General features: G+C 36.5%; 1 non-coding gene across 1 annotated transcript; it reads right to left on the bottom strand.

Moving 5' to 3' along the window:
* Nucleotides 1–5,585: 5,585 nt before the first annotated feature.
* Nucleotides 5,586–5,718, bottom strand: LOC126012558 (small nucleolar RNA SNORA51). The gene has a single exon (XR_007497014.1). It is a non-coding gene; the product is annotated as a small nucleolar RNA SNORA51 (small nucleolar RNA).
* Between the last annotated feature and the right edge of the window lie 2,176 nt (nt 5,719–7,894).

Consider the following 7,894-nt stretch of genomic DNA (forward strand, 5'->3'; position numbering starts at 1 on the left):
TATCTTTCTAGTGCTAAAATTCCTTATTCTTCCTCAGTTTTTTATAGTAGAATTGGGGTACATTTCTATGAAATAAGCTAAGGATAATATTCATTCAGTGATTGCCATGCAACTGTACTGTGCTAAGCTGACATCTTTTTTCCCTCCCCGTTCCCCTACTGGCATATTTTTTATTTCAATCTTTAATGAAAATTATTTAATTGAGGGAATTAGCCTCTAGTTGGTGAGACTACCTAATTGTTGGTAGGGTAATAATCATTATTGATATTGCTCTCAGGTAATTCAGAAGGAAACTGATTAAATAACTGAGCCAAATCAAAAAGAAATGGACCATTTCCATATGCAAAGTCATGTTAAGCTGTTTTAAGTGCCAAAAATTCAATTGTTAAAAAATGCCAACAGACAGACTTACACAGGGCTCTAAGAAAGACAGGTTGGCTGAATTACCAGATCCCAAGGCACTGTTTTCCTTGACTGGTATTTAAACATCCCTTAAGGCACTGTTAGTTCTGGTCACTATGACCTGCATCCTGTGGTATCAACAGCTTAATGTGCTTTCAGCAAAGATAGCACAGCACTAAAATCAGAAAACAGGCAGCAAGAAGCACTCCTCCTTTGCCATAATCTGATATAGTTCACTTTAGGTCTTCTGTGAAGTTAGGTGGACAGCTAGGAATGCCTAAACAGACTCTAGAGTTTCATGGCCTAAATTCTGGCCAGAAATTTCTATGCAAGGAGACTGTGGCCACTGTGCTAGAAGACAGAGTCTATACAACAATGCTTAAGCTCCACTTGTTTGGAGTTATTAGAACTAGAGAAGCCATTTGAACAAATCACTCCCAGAGACCCCAGTGACACCAACCAAACAACTGTAAACAATTACTAAATGTTCCAGATAAGACATGACCCCTTTTGGGTGAAACACTTACTTGACTTTCACTACTCCCAAACCTTCTAAAACACCAGTGCATAACTTTCCAAAACTACCAGTAAATATGCAATTTTCAACATAAGAAGCTACTTCTGCATAAATTTGAGTTTTCAAATTATTTCATTTGTTTCTGGAAGAAGAAAAGAATAAAGGAGTTGGAAGAGAGAGTAATTTTCCTCTTTCCAATTGTTCCTTATTGTGTGAAACATGCTATTTACTGCTAAATCAATGATTAATCAGAAGGCCCTTAGGATACCTCAGAGATGGCCCCTAGTATTGTCCCCATATTTATCTCCAAGGCATCCAAGAAAACAAACTATCAAAGTTTATGAGACTTGCTATAAAAAGCGGGGGATCAAAATGGTAAATTCAGAGCTGAAAACAACTTTGAATTCTCAGATTCTGAGAAACCAAAAATCACCTAGGGCAGTCCCCAAACAAAGGTCTTAGCTATAATTCCACACAGAAAACACTGCAGAGAGAAATTGTATGATTGTGTTTGTTTGTTTGTTTGTTTTGGGGCCACACCCTGCACAATGCTCAAGGGTGACTCCTGGTTCAGAGGTTATTCTTGTTTTGTTGTTTTGTTTTGTTTCATTTTGGTTTGGTTTTGGGGGTGCCACACCTGGTGGCGCTCAGGGTTACTCCTGGCTCTGTGCTCAGAAATCGCCCCTGACTCAGGGGACCATATAGGATGCTGAGGATATAACCCCAGTCAGTCTTGGATCAGCCTCATACAAGGCAAATGCCCTATCTGGCCCCTCAGGGATTATTCTTGACTGTGCTCAGGGCATGTTATAGGATGCTGAGGATTGAATCTGATTAGATGTGTGCAAGGCAAACACTCTATTCCTTTTGCTATTGCTGTAGCCTCAAAAACTATAATTTAGGTGTTTTTTTTATTTAAACACCATGGTTACAAGGTTATTTATAATACTGTTTTCCCCCCACAGATAAAGTTGTTCATGATTGAGTTACAATTATGCACACTGGTGTATAACAACCTTGTCAAGTGCGCATTTTCCACTAACAATATCAACAGTTTTTCTTCACGCCCACCCATCCTCCCCACCTGCCTCAGGGGCAGGCATTTTACTTAACTCTCATTCTCTTTCTCTTTTCTTTTTGACACTGTGGTTTGCACTACTGTTATTGAAGGAGTGTCATGCATTTTGCTTTCATATTAGACCCTTCTCTACTCTAACTGTAATTTCTGCTCTTTGTGGCAAGTTTCCTACCAAGTTTTCTCCTAATCCTGATATCCATTGACTCTGAATATCATACCCACACCATCTTTTATTTTCTTTATATTCCACAGATGAGTGAGATTATTCTGTTTATCCCTCTCCCTCTGACTCACTTTGATCAGCATAATAATTTCCACATCTGTCCATGTATAAGTAAATTTCACGACTTAATTTTCCTACTTACTGCATGATATTCCATTTTGTAGATATACCACATTTTTTAGCCACTCATTTGCTGTTGGGTATCTGGGTTGCTCTCAGATTCTGACTATAGTAAATAGAGCTGCGATGAACATAGGCATGCAGAGAAGCATTTTGCATTATTTTTGTGTTCTTAGGGTATATCCCTAGGAATGGTATTGCTAGATCATATGGAACTTTAATTTCAGTTATTAAGGAATATCCATATTGTTTTCCAGAAAGGCTGACCTAGACTGCATTCCCAGTAGTAAATGAGGATCCCTTTCTCCCCACATCCTTTCCAGCACTAGTTGTTCTTGTTCTTTATGCTGTGTGCCATTCTCTGTGGTGTGAGGTGATACCTTATTGTTGATTTGCACCTCCCTGATGATTAGTGATTGGAGCATTTTTATGTGCCTTTTGGCCATCTGTATTTCTTTTTTCAGGAATTAATTGTTCATTTCTTCTCCCCATTTTTTGATGAGATTAGATTTTTTTTCTTGTTAAGTTCTGCCAGTGCCTTATATATCTTAGATACTGCTCCTTTATCAGATGGCTATTGTGTAAATAGTTTTTCTCATTCTGTGGGTAGCCTTTGTATCTTAATCACTGTTTCCTTTGAAGTGCAGAAGCATCTCAGTTTAATGTAGTCCCATTTGCTTATCCCTGCTTCCACTTGCTTGACAGTGGTCTTTTCTCCTTGAAGATGCCTTTAGTCTCAATGTCATGGAATGTTAGTTTTTCTCTATGTACCTTATGGTTTCAGGTCTGATATCAGGTCTTTAATCCATTTGATTTGACCTTTGTGCATGGTGTTAAAAAGAGATCTGAAATCACTTTTTGATTGTGGCTGACCAGTCTTCCTAACACCATTTGTTGAAGAAGCTTTCCTTGTTTCACTTTGTATTCCTTGACCCTTTATCAAAGATTAATTGATTGTATACCCAGGGGTCAGTCTCAGAATACTCATGTCTATTCCATTTATCTGAGTATCTGTTTTTTTTTCCAATACCATGATATTTTAGTGACTATTGCTTTATATTACAATTTAAAGTTAGAGAGAGTGATGCCTCCCATCTTCTTTTTCCCAAGGGTTGCTTTGGCTATTTGTGGGCATTTTTTGTTTGAAATGAAACTCAGGTGTGTTTGATCTACTTCTTTGAAAAATGTTATGAGTATCCTTATAGGAATCACATAAAGCTGTACAATGTGTTGAGTATTGCCATTTTAATGATGTTAATCCCCAGAATCTATATAATTTTTATATCACCAGTTGGCTTTAGACAGGTCTAAATATAGGTCAGATATAGATACCATTGATCAGAGAGGCTATATGATTTGACATCATCAATTGACTTCAGTGAGATAAGGAATGTCAGATACGAATATCATTTCACAGAGAAGCAGAATGATTTTTACATCATCTTTTATAGAGGTAAAGTATTAGTCAAACAAGTTTACCAGTCTTCCAGCTCTGATCCAATGCAATTTCTCATGACCCAGGCTATATTTTATAAGTTTATCATTCCTTAGTCCTGTAGTGTTTCCATGTTAGAGGTCTGATCCTGCCTTAAACAGAGTACAATTCAGTCTGAGAATTTAAAATATTGGACTATACCTGCCTTCCAGTTAGAGGGGGAAATAAGGTAGGCACCAAGACCAAACAGGTGCAAGATTACTAAGTAGTAGGCTAGATACAGAGGGAACCACATATTCTGGCAGCCCTGGGGGTGAGGGAAGAGGATATGGGAGGTAGGACAAAAGCGGAGGTGTAGGGAGGACAATTTGGTGATGGGAATCCCCCCTGATTTTATGTAAATATGTACCTAAAATATTGTCAACAATATGTAAGCCACTATGATCAAAATAAAAATGATATTAAAAATATTGAACTATACATATTATTTTATCCAAGAATTTCTGCTGAAGTGGAACTGTTTATTACTATTTTAAAAACTGGTTACTGGGGCCGGGAAGGTGGCGCTAGAGGTAAGGTGTCTGCCTTACAAGCGCTAGCCAAGGAACGGACCGCGGTTCGATCCCCCGGCGTCCCATATGGTCCCCCCAAGCCAGGGGCGATTTCTGAGCACATTGCCAGGAGTAACCCCTGAGCGTCAAACGGGTGTGGCCCAAAAACCAAAAAAAAAAAAAAAAAACCTGGTTACTTTCTTTTTTTTTTTTTAACCTGGTTACTTTCTAAGATTATCATGTACTATGATAATTTATCTTTACATTCTAGTAGTCATTTGACCTACTTATAGTCAAAAAATTGTCTATATGGACAAAAATTGTCCACAAATTTTCAACAAGCATATTAGTAAATTGGCATATTAGTAAATTGTTCTAAACTTCCCCCAAAAGAAAACCAGAAACAGTGATTAGAAGGTTATGATTCAAATTATTTTAATAAATTCTAACATTAATAATTTTAGGGGCTGAAGCGACAGCACAGTGGTAGGGCATTTGCCTTGCACACACTAACCTAGGACTTATCGCAGTTTGATGGTCCTCCAAGCCAGGAGCAATTTCTGAGTGCATATTCAGGAGTAACCTCTAAGAGTCACCTAGTGTGGGCCAAACTAAAAAAAAATAATAATTTTAAATGTCTAAAGAGAGAGTGATATATTGATACAAAATGTATTTTTCTTCAAAATTTTTCAACAAAACGTTGTTTTTTTTTTTTTATAGAGACTATTAACCCACTTTTTACTTTGATCTTCATTTTCTGTTTAGAAGAATAGGAATTCTTCTGCCCAACACAAAGAAACAGATATGGTACCAGCACCTTGGAGCCCAGCTAGATAGAAAACCAGAAACACATCCTTTGGGCTTCCTAGAATATACAATAGTTTAGCTGGTAAAATTTCTTTTAAGAAACAAAATTTTCAGATATGCCTGCAAGAGAACTATTATAGACAGCACATATCAATAAGTCCTGTACTTTTGTTGGACTCAGAGTATTTGTGTCTTTGCTGGGAAAAAAAGTGGGGTAATCAGGAGAATATATAAATATAAATATATCTAATATTTTTGCATATATCTTTATTTTTGCTTCTGATCTTCAGAAATATTTCAAAGAGCCCCACTATATACTTGTTCATATTTTTCTTATGTTTGGCTTTAATGGTCTTCAGATATTTACTGGTCAGCTTACTGCAAAACTCAGCCCTTTCTCTTATTTTCTGTCAAAACAACAATGACATAACAAGTTGAGGACCATAGAATTTTTTTGTCCCCAAATTCACAATACAGACCAGGCAAAGGGCCTGTGTTGAGGTGTATATGGGGTGCATTTACTGTACCTCCTCTTTCTATACAGTCAGTGTAAAGAACACAGCCTGTGGTAAGAATTGGGAGGCCTTATCTTTTCTTTTCTTTTATAGATAGATAGATAGATGATAGATAGATAGATAGATGATAGATGATAGATAGATAGATAGATAGATAGATAGATAGATAGATAGATAGATAGATAGATAGATAGATAGATAGATAGATAGATGATAGATAGATAGATAGATAGATAGATAGATAGATAGATAGATAGATAGATAGATAGATAGATAGATGATAGATAGATAGATAGATAGATAGATAGATAGATAGATAGATAGATAGATAGATAGATAGATAGATAGATAAAATCCTTCACCAGTGCAACATTCTCATGACCAATATCCCAAGTGTCCTTCCTCCCCACCCCACACCAGCCTGTACTCTAGACAGGCTTTCTACTTCCCTCATTCAGTCACATTTTGTTATGATAGACCATAGAATATTATCACATGAAAGTACATTGTATAAATCTCATAGAGGATTCTGTTCCTGAAGAATAGCAGCATGTCTAAATTTATTAATCTCTCCTCACACAGCTGTTACCCCCTCCCCTCTGGCTGTCATATTTCTGTTGATTTCCACTTCAAGAAAGTTTGAGTACCTCATGTCACTTTTTGTTCAATTGCATACCCAAATATTTATTAAGCATTTACTCTGGACCAAACATAGATACTGCTATATTCAAGGAATTCAGTGTGTCTGTGTTCCTGGTGCTCAACTTCCAGAGATAGAAGACCAGCAGCAAAGAAACACATGACATGTCAAACAGCCATCAAAGTCAAGTAAGACTAGCAGGAGTTGCATAAGGATTGCCAAAATTGTGTATTTTTACTGTATCTTTAGGAAGTGATCTCTAATAAGGCCATATAATTTTATTTAGAATGTCTTATCTAGTAAGGAAACACAAAAACCAGAAAGAATAGTTTTATTTGGAGAAGAACATTTTAGATGTAGGGAATAGAATGTGCAAGACACTGAATAAAAACAGTAAGAACAATGTGACCCAGCCTAGGAAAGGAGTTAAAATGTGTTAAATGAAGTCAAAGAGGCCAGGTCATGCAACTATTCCAGTTCACTTGAAGACTTCAACTTTTTCTTTTTATAAAGCATTGTGATTTACAAAGTTGTCATAGTTAAGTTTTATACATACAATGTTACTGTATGATATACAATCTCCCTCCACCAATGTTCCCAGAATCCATCCCTTACCACCATCCCCGCCACAGCATGCCATCATATCAGGCACCTTTATAAGTTTGGATGATAACACTTGGGTCTCATTATTTCATTGCTGTAGACTCTATGGCTTGAATATTTAGTTCTGTTCTTAACACCTGAGTCCCATTGGACCTTGTTCCCCATTATTTTGCATTTGCCTTTATCCTCCTCCACTAAATTTTGTTCCTTCTCACTATATCATATGGTCAAGAGAGTTCTAGGCAACTTAAATTTAAACCACTGCATTTTTTTTCATGTAGTGATTTTAAATATAACATATAAGTGATATCATTCTATATTTATCCTCCTTCTTTTGGCTTCCTTCACTTAACATAATATCTTTCAGTTTTATCCATGTCACAGTCAATTTCATGTATGAATCATTCCTTACATTTATATAGTATTCAGTTGTGTAGATTTATCACATCTTTATGATCCATTCATCTGTTGTTGGAAATCTAGGTTTATTCCAACTCTTAGCTATTGTACTAAATGCTGCTATGAATCACAATGCTGTGATGTGTGTGTGTCTTTTTGAATGAATGTTTTTCTGTCTTGGGAATAAATACCCAAAAGTGGGCTTGCTGGGTCATGGTGCAGTTCAATTCTAAGTTTTCTGAGAACCCTCCATATTTTCAATAGAGATTAAACCACACTGGATTCCCACCAGTAGTGGATGAGAGTTCCTTTTCACCGCATCCCCCTACCAACATAGATTATTCCCAGTAGTTTTGATGTGTTCCATCTTTACTGGTGTGAAATAATATTTCATTGTCCTCTTGATTTGGATTTCCCTAATGATAAGAGATGATGAGCATTTTTATGTGCCTGCTTTCCATCTGTTAGTCTTCCTCAGAGAACTGTCTGTTCATTTCCTCTCCTCATTTTTGATGAGATTTTTAGATATTGAGGGGTTAATCTTTGTGAGTACTTCGTATATCCTAGATATCAATCCTTTATCTAATATATTGAGAGCAAATAT

The sequence above is a fragment of the Suncus etruscus genome, chromosome 6 (assembly GCF_024139225.1).
Source record: "Suncus etruscus isolate mSunEtr1 chromosome 6, mSunEtr1.pri.cur, whole genome shotgun sequence".
Classification (NCBI taxonomy): domain Eukaryota; kingdom Metazoa; phylum Chordata; class Mammalia; order Eulipotyphla; family Soricidae; genus Suncus; species Suncus etruscus.